This window comes from Mytilus edulis, chromosome 6, assembly GCF_963676685.1.
Source record: "Mytilus edulis chromosome 6, xbMytEdul2.2, whole genome shotgun sequence".
Taxonomy (NCBI): Eukaryota; Metazoa; Mollusca; class Bivalvia; order Mytilida; family Mytilidae; genus Mytilus; species Mytilus edulis.
The window spans coordinates 28,413,343-28,432,875 of record NC_092349.1 but is presented as its reverse complement, the minus strand read 5'-3'; the positions used below and the strand labels follow the sequence as shown (position 1 = coordinate 28,432,875).

Genomic DNA, 19,533 nt, shown 5'->3' with positions numbered 1-19,533 from the left:
GTGAAAGGCGGATGGATTTGTGATTCCAATAGTTCAATAACTGTATCACTTACATATGTACCTGTCAAATCAGAGATTATTAATTCTACCGTGACATAATTGACCAGCTTGGATAGACATTTTTCATTCAAAAAGTTTGAGTTTCTCCCCTGGCACTCCGGCTTCCTTTACCAATAAAAAACTAACCACCACGATCAAGCCAATAGTGTTGAAGGGGTGATAAACACCAATAGTAAATCCATGAATCATAGAAGAAACGAAAACTGTTAAATGCATACATTTTTCTTTGTTGTGATGTTATGCTATTGTTTCAGAAAAAGGGAGAAGGTTTGGATCCATTAAAACGTTTAATCCCGCTCAAATGTTTGCACCTGTCCTAAGTCGGGAATCTGATGTACCTTAGTTGTCGTTTGTTTATGTAATATATACGTGTTTCTCGTTTCTCGTTTTGTTTATATAGATTAGACCGTTGGTTTTCCCGTTTGAATGGTTTTACACTAGTAATATTGGGGCCCTTTATAGCTTGTTGTTCGGTGTGAGCCAAGGCTCCGTGTTGAAGGCCGTACTTTAACCTATAATGGTTTACTTTTTAAATTGTTATTTGTATGGAGAGTTGTCTCATTGGCACTCACACCACATCTTCCTATATCTATCTAACTGTGAAATCTCAATGTGATATGACATAAACTCACCTTAGAAACTAGGTTACAATTATATACTCTAAACTCTCGTTTCGTCTACAAAGGGTTCATCAGTGACGCTCGAAATAAATAATGTAATAAGGTAAAGATCTTTGAGGATATAATGCCTGTCAAGGTTAGTCAACCTGATATGGTGTGATTGCCAATCAGACAACTATCAATAAGATACCAAATGTCACAGAACGTGACAACTACAGGTCACCGTATGGCTTTCAACAATTAGCAAAGTCCATACTAATTTGATTGGATGTTGGTACATAGAGAAGTCAAAAGTTTAATACGGGTTTGCATCTTCAGATTTTTTGTCAATTGGCCATATGCTTTTAGACACGTACACATTACTGATAGGCAACAGCTACGAGATGCCAATGATTTGTCAGAGGTTTTTTTCTGATTCTTTCACTTTGATTGGGATTTTCCACACAGTAATATATATACTTATATGGAGCTATTTTCGTTCAGGAGGATAGGTTATTTTTTCGAAGAATCAACCCTAACGATACCATGTTTCAATGAAATATGCTCTAACGCACAAAATAATGACCTGTGCGAGGTCATTATTTTTCTTGATAAAAATGCAAACTTCAATTAACTTCAAAGTATATTCGTCTGATAGGTTTGTGTTGCCGATTTGGGAATTTACTTTATACAATTAATTCTATGATAAAGTTTTGTTAATTCATCGAGAGAGATACAGAGATATTATTATAAATGTGAAATGAATTAATGTAAAACTTCCATAACACTTTAAAATAAAACCAGATTTTACATTATCATAAAAACATATAAGAACATGTCTCTATTACAGAGACCCTTGCGTAACAATACTTACTAACTAAATAAACAATCAATCAAGCAATATGGATTTGGAGCTGCATTAATGTCAAAACTGAAGTTATATAACTCTTTGTTTTAATTGAAAACTAAACTATTACACGTCTGTATTGTGATATTTCAGTTTTGTATTCTTGTCTTGTATATCATTATAGTACTATGATATCTTACCGGTTGTCTAGGGGTAAAAGTGGTCGACTCGAGTGCAGAAGTAGTGGGCTCGAACTCCGACCGGATGCAAGGTTACAAAGGGGGTTTATATTGCATAATATGTAATCATGTGTTTCCTCGTGATAGTGGTTTAGTGTGACTGAGCTCTATGTTTATTATATGATTAGATAGGAAACTCTCAGTAAATATTTTGATTAAAATTTAAAAAAATAAAAAGTATATTTATAAAATTATATATCAATATCAAGTTAAAATTTGGTGAAAATAATTTATAATGTGATAGCCGTATTGCATAGACATTTTTCATGCATACTGAAATCAATACATGGGACAGTAACTGCATATGCTAGAATGTTTTTTGTGACTTTATGTTGTTTTTTTTCAAAATTAATGTTTCTATTCACTTAAGTACTGTTCCAGCTAAGGGTCAGGCAGAGCATGGTACATTGATATCACAAAATTGCATCTTAAGTTATCTTTTTATAACACCTTACCCATATCATTATTTTTCATTGTTCAAATCTTTTTTATTTTTCACCATTTCCATGGTAACGCAAGATAAGGTAATACTGCTTGAAAGGTCATTAAAAACATAAAAATACACTAATTTTACCATATTTTTAATGCAATATAATCAAATACAGTTAAGAAATGGCAAAAACAACTTAATTATATGTTAAATAGTTACATTTAAGAATGCATTTCTGTACATGAACCTCTCCTATCTTACTTTCTATGTTAATACCAACGTTTTCTATTGAACATATAATCAGAGAAAGCGAAATTGTCCAAAAAGGCTGTTTTTTGACATTTTTGAGCAACAGTTTCAAGAAAAAACACATTCACAGGAACATTTCATTTATTGTTATTAAAAAAAAATGCTGTTTCTGAATATTTTGATGGAAAAAAAAAATCGTGTTTTTTTATTTTTTACGGGAAAAAAGTTTATCAAAATAACATAAAATTTCGCAGTACACCAAATAACCATTTTGACCCTTGAAATTGACAATTAAAAAAAATATTTACTTTAGTAAACTGAATCAAAACATTTGTCAATTAAATACTTCACTTATCAATTCTGTTAATTGTTTTCAACTTTTGATGACCTTGACCTTAATATAATGACCTTCAACATATTGCCTAACTGCTAAAATTTCAGAAAAAATGGAATCATCGGAACTCTTTTTTGCTATTTTACAATACAATGCTTCATTCAATGAAGACCAGCAAAAGAACATGAACTTGGTTAGTTAATGGCAACACAAAACAATCAGTTGTTTTCTAGGGTGTGAGTATTGGAAAGATTAAAAACTAGAGGCCCACAGCCTAATTAAATAGCTCAACTGGAGGCAAAAAAATTAAAATATCACCTTTTTAAAAATTCATATTCCATATGCCATAATCCAAAAGATCATAAACTTGGTTAGAATTATAAGTTAATGGCAACACATAAAATCAGTTGTTTTCTAGGGTGTGAGTATTTAAAAGATTAAAAACTGGAGGCCCCCACAGCCTAAATAGCTCAACTGGAGGCAAAAAAAATCAAAATTCACTTTTTTTAAAATTCACATTTTATATACCATAATTCAAAAGATAGTCAGATTGTTATGATATCTTGAGAGTGCGTAGTTTCCATCCTTCTTATTTATTTAATCTTACTACACCTTGCATCAAGCTACTATATACATTGTATTTATCTATAATAGCTTAAGAGGAAAAGTAAAATTTGAAAAAATCACAAAACATTGACATTTAAAAAAAAAACCCAAAAAACTGAACATTTGTTGAATTTGAGATATTAATTAAAGGTAACTATCTTTGATGTTTTGTCCTAAAATATTCTGAGACAAAGACAGTTGAAGGTCTTGAAATATGCTACAATTTAAAACAAAGACATAAGTCTGCAATGTGACTGTATTTGACTTCCTATCAGAGCAAAAAAGAATGTGTCCAATAGTACACGGATGCCCACTCACACTATAATTTTCTATGTTCATTGGACTGTGAAATTTGGGTCAAAATATAATTTGGCATTTAAATTAGAAAGATCATATAATACATGTAATAGGAAACATGTGTTCTAAGTTTCAAATTGATTGGAATTCAACTCCATCAAAATCTACCTTGACCAAAAACTTTAACTGTGGAGCAGAGGACCAAATGAAAGCACAGACCAGAAAACACAATGCCACTCTGCTATAACAGGTGGGGCATATAAACATGAATTTAATAGATGACCTTTCAATAAAGTTTCTTACAAAATGTTATGTTTAGACGACTGAGGTACTAACAATGAAAGCCAAATGAAAGATATCCCCCACAATGAAATTTTGTCACAGTGATACTTTAAGATTTAGTTACAAACAGACAACATTGTGAATGACTATAAATGTAAGTTTTCATGGATTTCTTGATTCTCTATTTCATTCAGCACAGCCAATAAATCATTGTCACCAGCGTCTAAATCAACACTGTCTATACACATTATTGTCCTCCCTGCATTCATAGCAAGTCTTGAAAAAAATGATGCAATTTGGCTAGGTTGTAACCATTCATTGGGGGAAAACTTTCGTCTTCCATTTTCTGACATGTTACGCATGTTCATAGCAACAGCTGCTGGGTTTTCTTTCTTGCCACTAGCCTCTCCAATCTTAAATAATTCTGTAAGATATGATTTCACATTCTGTGAAAATCTGACGTATTTTTTCTCTTTCTTTAATGCCCAACCCATTGGAGGTATATTCAAATTGTTGCTGCTAGAGGTTCCAGGATCAGATTCAATAGTGACATGAGTAGAAGCATGAAGATTTTCACATTTTTCCGCCCATATCTTTTTAGCTCTGTCATAAGTTGAATCATTTAATAGTTGTTTCGTGTGTTTTCCAATGAGAATGTGATCTTGCATTTTTTCAAATGACTGGTATGCCTTGGTGCAACCATACTCTGGACAATAGAATACATTGTCAACATTATTGCCTTCATGTTCTTGTAATGAAGTGTCTAATTCCTCTAAGACTGTAGTACAACTTGATGATTCAGGAATGTGTTGTTCTATTGATTGGTTTGATGATGACGAACTTTGTTCATTAGCATGGTTTGATGATGAGGAACTTTGTTCATTAGCATGGTTTGATGATGAGGAACTTTGTTCATTAGCATGGTTTGATGATGAGGAACTTTGTTCATTAGCATGGTTTGATGATGAGGAATTTTGTTCATTAGCATGGTTTGATGATAAGGAACTTTGTGCATTTGCAAAGGCAGTTTGATTAGATAATAAATGGTGTTCGTGAACTTCTGCTGATGTTCCTTGTTTAAGATTGATGTGCCCTGATGACTCATGATCTTGAAAGTCATCACTGATTATCTGTAAACAAGTAGCTGGTTGTTCATCGCGAAACATTTGCTGTACCTTGTTGTTCTCAATCAAGCAACCATCTCCTATTCTGTATGCTTTCCATGTTTTTATTCCAGAAGTTGTGTACTCTCAATTTGTAATAAAGCTTACACCTTTCCAAGAATGTGTTTTAAGCTGATGCTTTGTTGTATCCACATCAACAACTGATGTATAAACTCCTTTTACTCCAGCTCCACTATCAATCGCTTCTTTCATCTGCATAGCTGTAATGATGTTGTGGCCTTCTGCAGAGAAGATTCTCATTTTTTGCCTCATTTGGGCTATTTTAGCATCACAGTAGCTTTTACCACTCTGGGCCTCACTATATTCATAACGTTTGATTTGTATACCTAAAAATATAAATAATGCTTTTGCAAAATGTTTTGATTTTTCATATTTATAAAGATACAACCTACGAACATTGAGAGTAAACATATATATTGAAATAATTCTTATATGATTTGTATATCAAGAAAAACGTTAATATAATTGGTCGAGAGGGCTTCTGGTAGTGTCTTTTAACTTTAATTAATTTTTTTAAGATAGATGATCCTGACAAACTTATTTTTTGTAACAAGTGTGAACAAGATCTTGGTGATACTAACACAATCTGCCTTAAATTAAAATAATTTTTTTTTACCTTGCATTAATCTTTAAATGTAAGTGAATTGGTCCAGCAAATACAACAAGTTTAAAATTCCTTTAAAAAGGTTAATTTACGTTTTTTGATTGAGTTAAGCCTTCCAATTGATATTTTATCGTGTGTTTTTCTATGTTGTGATGTTATACTATATATTGTTTCAGAAAAAGGGAGAAGGTTTGGTACTATTAAAACGTTTAATCCCGCTGCAAATGTTTGCACTTGTCCTAAGCTAGGAATCTGATGTACAGTAGCTGTCATTTATACATGTTTCTCGTTTCTCCTTCTTATATTTAAATTAGACCGTTGCTTTTCCCGTTGAAATGGTTTTACACTAGTAATTTTAGGGCCCTTTATAGCTTGTTATTCAGTGTGAGCCAAGGCTCTGTGTTTAAGGCCGTACCTTGACCTATAATGGTTTACTTTTATAAATTGTTATTTGGATGGAGAGTTGTCTCATTGGCACTCATGCCACATGTTCCCATATCTCTATATTATTATACAGTAAGTTTCACTTGTTCCTTAATTTATCTTTATGTTGGAGATGGATTGAAATTAACAAATGTTGAGCAGGATATGCCAAACCTTCGAGAAAATCCCAGAAATTGCTCATTCTTGAATAAGCATTTGACAATGTTTGATACAAGTTTCATAAAAATCTAGCAATAATGGTATATATGCCCTTAGAAATCAATTTATGTTATTAACATTTCAAAGGGGCATAACTTATTGTTACTACTATGCCCTCCCCCTCCTATTGTGTTGGGCATGGTACCAAAACAAAATCCTTAACAAAATCTATATTTTTATTTTGGTCAAAGTGTTATAATGTTACCTGTTCTTTCTGACAAACTTGGTATTGCTAGCCACAGCTGACCACAATGGTAACAACCAGCGTTGTCAGATCTAAGGTATGCCTCTGTGATTTGTGGTAACTGTTTCTTAATAGAAAATAGTGTATGCTCCAACAGGGATAAAACAGCAAAGAAGTCCTGCTTCACATGGTCCATTATATGAGTAAAGGTTTTGTGCTGAAATAAAAATCAGTTCTTGTTTTATACCATCAAAGTTGGGATGGTGTTTATATGACTTTCAACAAATAAATAAAAATAGAATACACCGCGAAATAGCTGTCATTCAAAAAATCGAGCTGTAGGGTCAATAATAATTTTTGTAATGTAATGTTTTTGAGTTTTTCATTTTTTTTGTTGCATATAAAAAAAGAAGATGTGGTATGATTGCCAATGAGACAACTCTCCACAAGAGACCAAAACGACACAGAAATTAAAACTATAGGTCACCATACTGTCCTCAACAATGAGCATAGCCCATACCGCATAGACAGCTATAAAAGGCCCCGTAAATGACAATGTAAAACAATTCAAACGAGAAAACTTACGGCCTTATTTATATAAAAAAAAAAATGAAAGAAACACAGATATATGTATCACATAAACAAACGACAACCACTAAATTACAGGTTCCTGACAGGCACATATTTCTTATTTTCAGTAATAATGGCTTCCATGTTTGATGACATTTAGGTTCATTAACTTTAATGGTATATACAGAAATAGGATTATCATTTAGATAATAGTACTCTTACCTTTAAACTGTTGTCTTCATCTTTTATAATGGCAACACACACATGCCAGTGCATCCCTTTTTGACCAAAGAAATCTTTCATTCTTTCCCTAAACATCTGTGGAAGGTATTTCATTGCCCAATCCATGATTATAATTACTTCATTGCCTTTTATGTTGTTCAGAAGATCAAACCTGGCATCATCTTGGTTGATTGTTCTCAAGATGTGAGATCTCCAGTCCTCAATCTGCCTTGTTGATATTTCCAGGTCTTGGAGGAAGGCTTCTTGATCCTCTGGACAGCTGGATAAAATGGCCAACCGAACTTCTTCTACAATATCTCCAAGCAGCAGACATCTGTCACATTCCTTTTGATGCAAATGTTCACATCTAACACTAAGGACACCAACTTTTGGATCACTTAATGAATACTGCAGGCAATGGAAGGCACATTCATCTTCTCTTTTTATGTGCAATTTGTATTCTGTTTTTAAGTACAGTCTGCTATTTAAAAGTTTGCTCTTAACTTTACTCTTCCAGTCTTCTGTTGTGTTCAGCTTGGATATTAAGGACAAAATGTTGTCAAATGCTGTGGTGCCATCTACAGCAATGTTGTCTAAACCCTTAAGGCACTTCCTTTTGGATGCTTCACATGATTTTAAAATTTGATACAGTGTTGAGTCACTTAGAGGAGTGAAATCATTGTCGGCACAGTATAGTTTGTACAGTTTAATCAAGTTTGAATGAATGACTGTTCTAACAACATCTGGGATAACAAGAATATCTCCCGAGTCTAATTTCAGGTCATGGGTAGTGTAAGAGGATATTTGGTTGAAGGATGGGTCACTAAAGAATTCAACAGCATGCTGCAACATGGCATAGTTAATTCTCTGCCTATGTTGTGTCTTTGAAGACTGTATATATGAGCCCGGACCATTAACAAATGCATGTTTTCTTGCTTTATCTATTTGATATTTCGTTATTGCAGGAATCCAGGTCAATTAATCAGTCTTTGAAAACTGGTTTACAACAAGAGACAAAAGTTGACACTTAACATCTGCATCCTTTATATTTTTGCACATCTGGGAAACAACATGAAGAAGGTCATCATCACTTTTTGTTACTGGAACTGGATCAGAAATTCTTCTTAGTTTAGTTCCTTGTTTAGGTGCAATAGCGTTATATAGAGCTTCAGAAGTTTCCTCTGCCTTTCTTTTGTAGTATCGAATGGTTCTGTCTTTTGCTTCATCTATATTTGTGTTCAGCTTTGATCTAAGTGGACTGATACAACCTTGACCTAGAACATAAATAGCCTTGTTGATATCAGCAATTTGGATTTCTTTAAGAGGCAATGCTTCGTCCCCTTGGCTCCAACTTGAATCTTGACTGCTGCTCACTGTACTAACTTGCCCCTCACTGTCTTGCGAAAATGTGTATAAGTTCTGTAAATAGAAAATTATGCAGGTAACAATTGCCATTCAAATAGAACTAAACAATATCATATGTAAGGATGTTCAATATTTTCTTAATATACAAGGTTAGAATTCAGCATATCAAATTAAAGACCAACATTAATTATATTTTTCATGTTAAAAATAAAACAAAATTTATCCTTTATTAAAATAAAAATGTTTTCATAGAAACCATAGATGAACCAACTTGAAAATTGGGCCCATAATCAAAAAAGCCCAAGAATTCAATTTTTGTTAAAATCAAACTTAGTTTAATTTTGGACCCTTTAGACTTTAATGTAGACCAATTTGAAAACGGGAACAAAAATTAAGAATCTACATACACAGTTAGATTTGGCATATCAAAGAACCCCAATTATTCAATTTTTGATGAAATCAAACAAAGTTTAATTTTGGACCCCGATTTGAACCAACTTGAAAACTAGGCCAATAATCAAAAATCTAAGTACATTTTTAGATTCAGCATATCAAAGAACCCCAAAGATTCAATTTATGTTAAAATCAAACTAAGTTTAATTTTGGACCCTTTGGACCTTAATGTAGACCAATTTGAAAATGGGAACAAAAATTAAGAATCTACAAACACAGTTAGATTCGGCATATCAAAGAACCCCAATTATTCAATTTTTGAGGAAATCAAACAAAGTTCAATTTTGGACCCTTTGGGGCCCTTTTTCCTAAAATGTTGGGACCAAAACTCCCAAAATCAAACCCAACCTTCCTTTAATGGTCATAAATCTTGTGTTTAAATTTCATAGATTTCTATTTACTTATACTAAAGTTATGGTGCAAAAACCAAGAATAATGCTTACTTGGGCCCCTTTTTGGCCCCTAATTCCTAAACTATTCAGACCTCAACTCCCAAAATCAATCACAACCTTCCTTTTGTAGTCATAAACCTTGTGTTTAAATTTCATTGATTTCTATTTACTTATACTAAAGTTATTGTGTGAAAACCAAGAATAATGCTTATTTTGGCCCCTAATTCCTAAACCGTTTGAACTAAAACTCCCAAAATCAATCCCAACCTTCCTTTTGTATTCATAAACCTTGTGTCAAAATTTCATAGATTTCTATTTACTTAACTAAAGTTATAGTGCGAAACCCAAGAAAATGCTTATTTGGGCCCTTTTTGGCCCCTTATTCCTAAAATATTGGGACCAAAACTCCCAAAATCAATACCAACCTTCCTTTTGTAGTCATAAACCTTGTGTTAAAATTTCATAGATTTCTATTCAATTTTACTAAAGTTAGAGTGCAAAAACTAAAAGTATTCGGACAACGACGACGACGCAGACGACCACGCCAACATGATACCAATATACGACCAAAAAATTTTCAATTTTGCGGTCGTATAAAAACTAAATACACAGAGAGATTTGGCATATCAAAGATTTTTTATCATTCAATTTTTGATAAAATAAAACCAATTTTAATTTTGGACCCTTTGGACATGTTGGATCTCAATGTGGACCAATTTAAAAACAAGGCTCAAAATCAAAAACATTGTACTCGGTTAGATTCAGCATATTTAAGAACCTAAAAAATTCAAGAATAAAACCCCATTGAAATTGGTCAAGAAATAAACAATTTAGACCCTTTTGACCTCAATATAAATCAGTTTGAAATCTGGGCCTAAATTAAAGTTAAATTCAGTGTATTAAAGAACCCCAAAGAAGTATAAAGTCTTGATTTAAACCTTATTAAATTGATCTGGAAACAAGCATTTCATATATAGAAGTATTAGAAAAGTACTACCAGTAATGATTTTCCTAAAAAGTTAGGGTCATTACCCCCAAAATCAATCCCAACATTCCTTATTTTCAGGAGACAGCATGCTGAGGTCTTCCTTTTTCAACTTCATTGAAGTGAAACGGAAATTTTAAAATAAAAACAGGACACAGATGAAGTGACTCTCATTTATATATTACATTTGTACTTAATACGATGTTGTAAGATGTTTGTCAAAGCTTATGCTGCATTTACAGTACTAATATTGTGATAACCATAGTTTCGCAATAAAATTTGTGTTTGATGCTGCCCTACATGACAGGGACCATACATGGAACAAGTAATGCTGACTAGTAAGGAGCATCTGGTCTTACTTTTTGTTTGATATGAGAGGTCGTATTAATATTGTAATAGAGCTTTTTTTTTTAAATAATTGAAATAGTTTTTTTATCTTGTGTTCAACTGTTGGATGCTGCTTCTCATGTGGGTTCTTTCTGTTTGTCTTGGGCCAAATGACACATCGTTTGTAAGAGAACTTTTTTTTATAAATTTAAGCCTTAAATTATTTGAAGATATACAGATAAATAAGTGCATTCATTTTCTAATACTATATATGTTTGATAATACTAATTTCCATGAATATGAAGTTATCTGGATGCCAGGATACAATTCTTCTGAAAAAAGTTTTTAACCTTTTTTATTTGGTTATATTGTTCTTACATGTAAATGTGTTATGATTACAGTGACTAACTTACCTTATCAAAGGTAGATAAATTTGTCTTTCTCGTGCGAGGTGTATAGTTACACTGCTCATCTTCCTCATCTGTCATGTCTGTTGTAACCACTAATTTTGACTACAATATAGAGAAGGCAAGTTTGTTGACCTAAATATGATTTTTGTAACAACAATGTATTTTTCTTATACAAATCTACTCCTACATGTCCTAAAAAACAAGGTGCACCTACTAAAATTTCTCACCTATTTAATTCCTTACATATACAATGACATATACTGAAAAAAATAAAACTTAGCTTTGGCAAACGAACAAAAAAAAAATAGGCCACAATCAGATAAACATTTCAGACTGAAAAGCACACTGAAGGAATAGAGAGTTGACACCATCAATTGTCAATTTGACTGTCGCAAATGCAGTTTAACTGGCAGTTTTACTGGCGACACTTGATACATGTCTGAATTTGGATTGTAATTAAATATTTTACACATGATAGGTTTCTGACACAGAATAACTGTAATCAAAGAACTTAGGATTGGTTATATGATTTGAATTTATATTTATATATTCATTTTTTTGCTTTTGTGCAATACACTATGCTGTTGCGAATTGAACCCCCCTTTTTTTTTGCTTTTAAACAATACACTATGCTGTTGCGTATTGACCCCTTTTCTCAAAAAAAAAGTTCTGTCCCACATGATATGTTTGTTTTCAATTTATGAGTTTGAATATTCTTTTTGTAAATGTCTTTCACCAACTTTTTATAACTGTATACACATGTATCATCATTTGGCTATTATTTGATTTTATTGTAGAAATTATCTACCCTTGTCACCCCACCCACCTGCTTACTACTTCACCATACTGAACAATATATGTATGTGTGCCACCCTAAAATATACTTACAAATTTATTAACATTAGGGTTGTCTTCATTTGGATCATCAATCTCTATATCCATGCCATTGCCATTGATATCCTACATAAAAAATACAATGCTTATCATTGATACAATTTACAAAGTGAAGACAATTAATCATATGAAAAAAGGCAATCAATTCTTACTAACATTTAATATTAAGGCATATTATATTTTAAGGCTAATTTGTAAGGTGCAAATGTTGGTATTCTATTGTATACTATGTTATAAACAATATGCTGGCATCCATCTGGGTCTTCTTATTGTATTTCATATACCGTACTATATACATATACATTTGTACATGTACATACAAAAACTAATGAGATATGGTATACAGGTACATGTAATTGTTAATGAAACAAATATCAAACAAAGTTTTTAAAAATGAATTGGATAAAAACAATAACAGGCAACTGTATGGCCTTCAACCACCCCATACCATTTATCGGACAACAGATGAATTATCACGTTGTGATTGGTTAAATGCCGTCACGTGGTGACCCCCTATAAGACCGTATGGGGTTAGTAAGTTTCATATGGGGTTCATGACGCGTTAATGGCGACGTCATCTATTAATGTTGTTGTGTTTCATTGTTTATTTTTCAACAAAACGCCGCAGAAAAAGTCCAGCGTCAGATAAATTCGTTATACGGTTAACTACTGACCCCCTACGGATCCAGAGGGTGAATAAAATTCATAGGGGACTCGGCCTCCGGCCTCACCCCCTATGGATTTTACTAACCCTCTATGGATCCGTAGGGGGTCAGTAGCGAACCATATAACTTATAATAGTCTGTTATAAAAGACCCCAACATAAACATTATGAAACTATTCAATTGAGAAGACTAACTGCCTAGTTTATCATGTTTGCATATAGGTAGCCAAAGTAAAATGACAGACCTGAAGCTACTTAATTTTCTGATTGAGAGTTTTTGTCATTTAATATAAACATGATAACAGTTAATGCCAGTCTTTTTTTTAAAATCTACTCCCTCACATGATTGTAAATAAATGATAAATTCAATGCAATTTTAATGGTAGTTCCTTTAGCAATTTATTTATGTAGACCAGAATTACCATCCACCTAACATGAAGTGTTAAAAAAAAATCATAACATGTAGTGGAGATACATTATAAGAAAACCCAAAACGTTTGCAGTTATACATGTATGTAATAAAACTAATGTTACAACAAAATGTACCTTTTTTTCTGTACATGACGTATATGCTTTCAAGTATTCCCCATTACATTTTCTGCATATTCCTTAAAAGAAAAAGAAAATCATAAAATTCATATACATGTAGAAAATATATGTCATAATGTCATACAGTATATATAGTGGATCATATATATATTCAGCTTAAATATGGGGACAAAATCAATTTTGATGGCCTATTAGAAACCATTTAAGTTGGGGGAGGGGGTTATATTATGTAGCTTACAATAATAAAAATATAATAATAAATACTTTATTTAAAAAATCATGTACTACAATGTACTAAATCAAATAAAATCATTTTATTTGTGTAAAATCCAAAAAACCAAGAAATTTGCAAGAAAAACATAAACAATATAAATATTCATAAGTCATTGTAAGTATATTATTTAGATATTTTGAATATTTGGAAAGTATGATAAATAAACATGATTCTGCATAAACTTTTACAAGTCATAATCAATCAAAAGTGAAAACATTAACAAGCTATGTCCCCCTTTTAAAAAATACTGGATTCTCACCTATAAAAAAAAACTGCAGTTACATGTACACTGTACATGTATATAATTTAAAACTTATTTTTTGGGGTTCAGGTGTGTGGTGGAAAAAGTGGGAGGGTATCTGTATTGGTACGTGTATAATCCTGTTAGGCTTTTATACACAGTGGAGAAGAACCCCATTGTTATGTGTATTCTTGTAGGGTGGCTCTACAGAACGTGCATGCAAAACTTTATCATACATGTCATATGACATATCAACTTGACATGTCAGATTTCAAAAGATAAAGTTCATGTATGGTCATATGTTTATACAAAAGAAGTGAGAATGTTTGGGTACATGTAGGGATATTTTTTAGTACAGAAACAGGCCCTGATCCAGGGGGTGGGGGTCCAGGGATGGGACCCCCCCTTTTTTTGGACGATCAATGCATTTGAATGGGGACATTCCCCCTTTGTCCTGGGTTAGGTCCCCCTTTTAAATGGCTGGATCCACCCCTGAAAAATGTGCACAAAACAAAGTATATTGTACTTACCCGAGCCAATGGGCATAAGTACACCAAAGTCGGCTAACATTCGTCTGCTCATGGTCGTTGTAAAGCTCCGGTAAGGCTTGGCCTTTCCCTCATGAATTGGATATTGGCACAATGCCTTTTGTCTCCAGTTTATTCCAAGGACATCTCTATGATATGGACAAACACTGAAGTCACTCGCAACAGTAAACAACCCCACTCTTTTAGAAATAAGTTCCCCCTCGTATGTGACGTCTGCTACTCCTGTTACACCTGCATTTAATCCAACTTTCAACAAATGAGCTTGGATATTCCTTTGGCAGTCCTTTAATCTTGATAAAGTTGTATTTGAAGGGTGCAGTGATGATATTCAACACTTTGTAGAGGCAAAATATCCAATTGAGCAGGAGCCCAAGGGGGCTGCCATTGCTAAAATCTATTGCATTGTGGGTAAAGGGAGATAACTCTAACATACATTTTAGCATTGTCCAGTCTTTTTGTAAGGACAATATTTGTATCAATGAGACAAAAACACAAAAAAGCAATTATTGTTATAATAATATATGACACTTTATTTTCTTAATTAGTAAAGATAACAAGGTTTCCCACGTGTTTTGTTAAGTATTTCTTCAATGAAAATTATATATTTCAGTACTTTTATAGTACATTATTAAAGGCATTAGGGCACAATCTGACATGCTAAAATAGACAAATTATAATGTATACAACATTTTTAACTAGGTCAGCTGAAAGTAGTTGAGAATAACTGTTTATATAAAAATAATGCATCAGATTGACAAAATTCATGTTCCGAACATTATTTGGTATCTGCCTGATTCTTAGGTGGACTACTACTTAATATACAAATATATTGTGTAATTCAATGCATTACTGTAAAAGTAATTGTAATATAATGCATAACTCTGATAAATGAATATAATTGTGATAACTATTGTAATTCAATGCATGATTTTGTCAAAGTGATAATTTAAGGATTATCATTTAAACGTACCACTATATCCTATGTTCTCATCAGTTGATCTATATTTTTTGTTCTAATAAATAGTTAATGCATATATTTATCTTATAACTAAACGTGCATTGTAAGTTTTACACTATAATCAAACGTGAAAAAGGGCCTCAATGGCTTTGTGATCTCAATAGTTCATTAACTGAGTCAACGCATGGGTTATTAATTCTACCATGGCATAATTGACGAGCTTAAATAGACAGTTTTCCTTCACAAAGTTTTAGTTTCTCCACTGGCACCGCGGCTTCTTCCACCAATAAAATGTAACCACCACAATATTGCCAATCGTGTTGAAGGGATGTTAAACACCAACTACAAATGTATCATATCTGTATTTCCCTTTGACTTGCTCTGAATCGTTTTTTTGTGTTTGACTTAACTTTTGGTCCTTTTGGTTTCTCGTAGTTTTCAACATTCGTATGAGAATGTGGTTTTTTCAAAGCTCAAGTATAAATCGACATATATTATCATAAAAATAATAAAATGCATTTAAAAAAATAGCTTATTGATTTCAAAATATTTCTGCTTTTATGTAAAGCTTGGTCTGCACCAAACTGTAACGTAAACACCAAACCTATATATTTCAAAACTGTGTTTACTGTCTATTATATTTATCTATTTAATATGTATTAAATGTTCCTGGAATACAACTATATTTTCTACTGTTAATTGGATGGACCGCTGTTTTGAACATAGCTGCTAGAGGTGGGGAACTTGAAATGGTCAAATTTTTACTCAAAACATCAACTGTAGATCCCAATCATGAGAATAAGGTATAAAGTATGAGGAATAAAGTATGTCTTTGTGTTTTCAACTTTCCCTGTGTCAAATGTTATGTTTATTAGATGTCTAAGGCAAACATTTACATCTCAAAATGATTGTTATATAAGCTGTACCAATCATTTCTAAGTACTTACAATTAATTAAACAAGTGAAAATGAATATTGTAATTAAAAAGGTAAAATAAAGCTAAAGTATATAGACATCAATATTTTTCTAAAGCAAATGGGTGTATCACTTCCTTTTTAATTAGGCCCGTGTTGCTCAGTCTTAAGTTTCTATTGAATGTTTTGTAAACGTTGTTTTTTTTCAGTTTAATTTCGACTGATAGTTGTTGGTCGTTCCTTTGGTATCTTTAAGATAACAATTCGATATCCTTCTTTTAAATTCAAATGCCTTTTTACATTAACCAACAGGGTTCACGTATCATGAAGTTTTAATTGACAGATGGAAATTGAAATGAGAAATAAAAGCAAATTATATTACATTGATCATTCCCTATATATTTATTTATACATCCCATTATGTATGATCATTGGTACAAGCATCAATTATCATTAGTTATTCAAACATAAATATTGAATGTTTGTTTTTTTTTTCTTCATTTTAGTGACCTTAATAGTTTGTTGTTCGGTATGTGTCAAATCTCCGTGTTGAAGATCGTACTTTGACCTATAATGGTTTAATTTTGTAAATTGTGACTTTGATGTAGCATTTTTTTTCAGTGGCACTCACACCACATCTTCTTATAACTATATAGCATTTCTGTTTTATTTTATTATAAGAACTCATTTCTGAACTTAAGTGCGTAAATCTTGTTAAACATTTGTACATATTGGCATAATATGTCTTTGTTGTGAGTATATAACACAACATATGTATGTGAACAAGAGACTATACATAGATCATGGCGTGTGATTTGTACATAATTATACTATATTGATAGATGATGTGGTCATTTAAAAAGCTTGACCAGGCAAAATAAAGTACATCTACCAAAGTCAAAATCATTGTCACTCGAAACAATGTTATGCTGGAAAAGAGAAAATATATATTCTTCCAAAACGCTTCTAATTATACATTCATATATGTCGTTAATAATTAATGTTAAGCTTTGTGTTTAATGACCTCCCATATGTTGTACTGTATATCAATTATTTTTTTTTTATTTTTGTGCTTGACTTCATTTGAATGTATGAAATATTATTCATTGAGAAAAGCGATCTTCATTATACAAATACTATTTTGTTTTTTCATTACAAGTCTGAATTTATGTAACACTCTTTTTTCTGCATTCATTGTAAGACACTTTTAAATTCTTCTGTACCTATATAAAAGAAAATTAAACATATTTTTTTTTATTTCAGACCAACGGCGACACTCCTTTACACATAGCTGTTAGAGGTAAAAACCTCAGCATGATCCAATTGTTATTAGAAAGAGGAGATATAGATCCAGATAAAGTTAATAAGGTATACATTCTCTGTTCCATTGTTTCAGTCATTCTTCAAATATAATGTCTACACATTTAATCAAATACTTTTTACTTTACCTTTATTTCTAATGCTTCAAGAGGAAACGCGCATTGAGATACACATATTGTATTGATATTCGTTTAAGTGTAACATGTACATGCATCAAGATTTCGTGCCCCCTTCGTTTCAGTTCTTTTTTTACATTTATTTATACCTTTTACTCTATCAAATGATCACATAATAAAATATTCTATTCTATTTAATAACATCAACTTACTTCTCAATGGAATAGGATGGGGAGGGTATATAAATATATCCTGATCATCTGTAAAAAAAAGGTATTGCTATTCAAAAGAAAAACATTTTGAATGTTTAATTCGATTCAATTAAAATTATTGAAAAAAATATCACTTTTCCGCGACAGAAATGTCATAACAAATAGAAAACAAGAATGTGTCCCCAGAAGACGGATGCCCCACTCGCACTATCATTTTCTATGTTTATTGGACCGTGAGATTTAAGTTGAAACTCTAATATGGCATTAAAATTGGTAACATGTAGTTTTTCGATCATTTAAAGCTGTATCTAACACATTGTCAGTGAATATGTTTTGTGTGTATCTTACCAAATGCAGACGTTTTGGTAAGTATCTGTTGATACTTTGACACTGTCTTTTTATCATTTGTTCGGATATAACAATCACGTACAGACATCGCATGCAGATGTGATTTCTTTGTTCTCCTATGCAACGACTAATAAAATAAACGGTACCAATTTTCCTGCACCAGATGCGCATTTCGACAATATATGTCTCTTCAGTGATGCTCGTGGCCAAAATATTTGAAATCCAAAGCTTATATAAAAGATGAAGAGCTATAATCCAAAAGGTCCAAAAAAGTATAGCCAAATCCGTGAAAGGAATCAGAGCTTTTTCATGAGGGAGATACATTCCTTAATTTGTAATAATGTCTATCATTTTGTAACAGCAAATTTTAAAAACACAAAAAATCCGTATTTTCATGCCAATATCGAAGTACTGGCTACTGGACTGGTGATACCTTCGGTGACTAATAGTCCACCAGCAGAGGCATCGACCCAGTGGTAGTAATAAAATAAACGGTACCAATTTTCTTGCACCAGATGCGCATTTCGACAACATATGTCTCTTCAGTGATGCGCGTGGCCAAAATATTTGAAATCCAAAGCTTATATAAAAGATGAAGAGCTATAATCTTCAATAGACTAAATGATACCTACAGTGTAATTACCATTGCAACAAACTAACTGAAACTGATCTTGTTATTTACAGCTAGAGTTGTGAAATATGTGCACACATATATACCATATATTAGTGTTGTGATTTCATTTCAGAATAATTTGACACCAATCGATATTTTTGAAGCAGATGATAGGAATTTGGAAAACGATAACAGATTAAAAAGAGCTATAGAAGAACTATTAAAGGTAAAACTTATTCTAAAAATTTAACATTTGATCATATTCGTACATAGTTGGTATAGTACTACGCCCATTTTTTGAAAGACTGCATAATTGATTATGCATGTGATAATCTAAAATTATTCTGAGGGACAGCATCTGATATCTTTATCGTCATGTGGTTTCCTTGATGTTGCTTATCATCAACAAACCGCAAATGCAGAATATCATCTATCATTGTTGAGCAATATATTCATTTTTTTCCATGGCACAAAATTAGAAAAAGGAAAGCAAACCAGGTTTGTTTTTTAAATCAGTCAATTTTTTTTTTCTCGATTTGTTGTGGAAGTCATTGTAATGTTGGCATACAATCCATTTTAAATGGATTTCAATCTGTTATTT

At 32.1% G+C, this 19,533-nt stretch overlaps 1 protein-coding gene and 1 pseudogene across 1 annotated transcript in view; one reads left to right on the top strand and one right to left on the bottom strand.

The window, feature by feature from the left end:
• The window catches only part of LOC139527472 (uncharacterized), a gene marked incomplete in the record, with an annotated part of 613,988 nt that overhangs the window by 565,259 nt on the left and 29,196 nt on the right, over positions 1–19,533 (top strand).
• Positions 3,089–14,936, bottom strand: LOC139527459 (uncharacterized; annotated as a pseudogene).